We start from the raw sequence: 1,295 nt of genomic DNA, 5'->3' as shown, positions 1-1,295 counted from the left end.
CCAAGTGGTAATTCCTGCGCTTACGCTGGTGGCTCGGCACAGATGCTTACGAGCACATGTATGATCAACCTTCTGGAACAACGCCGGTGCTTGTCCTTGGGCTTCGAGTTTTTTTCAAAAGTTACGACTTTCGAGCATATTTCTCCAAAAGTTACGACCTGTGGCAAAATATTCAAAATAGTTACGACCTCGACCGGATTGGTAGAAATGCAGTCGAAAGCCAACGAATCAAGATGGTGGTCACGCAAATAGTGTTAAAAGTATCTTATGTATTTGTGGCCGCCTCCGAGGCCGTCGCTAAGCGTGATCGGACTCATTGCCCGAGGACTCGTTGCTGGACGGGTCGGACTCGAACTCGGAATCCGACGGGCTCTGGAGCCCGGTCGTCGGGTTGACAATGCTAGCGATTTGCATTGCCAAAGGCGTCGGCGCCGCGTCGTTCCGAAAGTAACTTTTGCCGCTCGAAGTAGCTGGAAGCAACTTGTTTGCACGCTTCTTGCACGTAGCGGCGTTGTGGCCTTCCTTCCCACGCTTGCTGCACTTGTACGTCCGTGGCTGCACCCCTGTGTCGTCACCGTCCCCGTCGACGTCGAAATCATGGCCGGTTTCGATGTCGAAGTCGATCGTCACCCTGGACCGTGGCTTGGCCGCCGTCTTTTTGCCGCCACTCTCACCCTTGCTGGCAATGCGCCTTGAGCTTAGTCTGCCCTGGCGGCGCTCGACCAGCGGCGCCAAGACGGGCTCCTGGGTAGCATCCTTGAAGAGCGGCAGCTTGTACGAGACACCCTCGACTGCGACCTTGTAGTTCTCGAAAAGAAACATCGGGTGGAAGCAATCAATGATGCGGTGACGACGATCGGTCGATGCGAGCACGCGGATCAAATGGCGGCAGGGCATGTGCATTTGATCGCGATACGCGCAGTTGCACTTGAGATCGGCGGCCACAAATGCATAAGATACTTTTAACACTATTTGCGTGACCACCATCTTGATTCGTTGGCTTTCGACTGCATTTCTACCAATCCGGTCGAGGTCGTAACTATTTTGAATATTTTGCCACAGGTCGTAACTTTTGGAGAAATATGCTCGAAAGTCGTAACTCTTGAAAAAAACTCTGCCTTGCGGCACGCGATCTGGATGCCACATTTGAACATTAAATTCGGCATGTAGACCCGTGCAAATCTATACGGCTAGCTGTATAGATTACTAAAGGTTTTTGGAAAATGCCGGAGTTTTCCCGGAGACGACGGCAGATCTCGAAAAGTTGGCCCCACGGACGCCACGATGGACACGGA

Source organism: Saprolegnia diclina (assembly GCF_000281045.1).
Source record: "Saprolegnia diclina VS20 unplaced genomic scaffold supercont1.64, whole genome shotgun sequence".
Lineage (NCBI taxonomy): Eukaryota > Oomycota > Saprolegniomycetes > Saprolegniales > Saprolegniaceae > Saprolegnia > Saprolegnia diclina.
The sequence above is the reverse complement of the archived record's forward strand: the minus strand, read 5'-3'. Positions refer to the sequence as shown.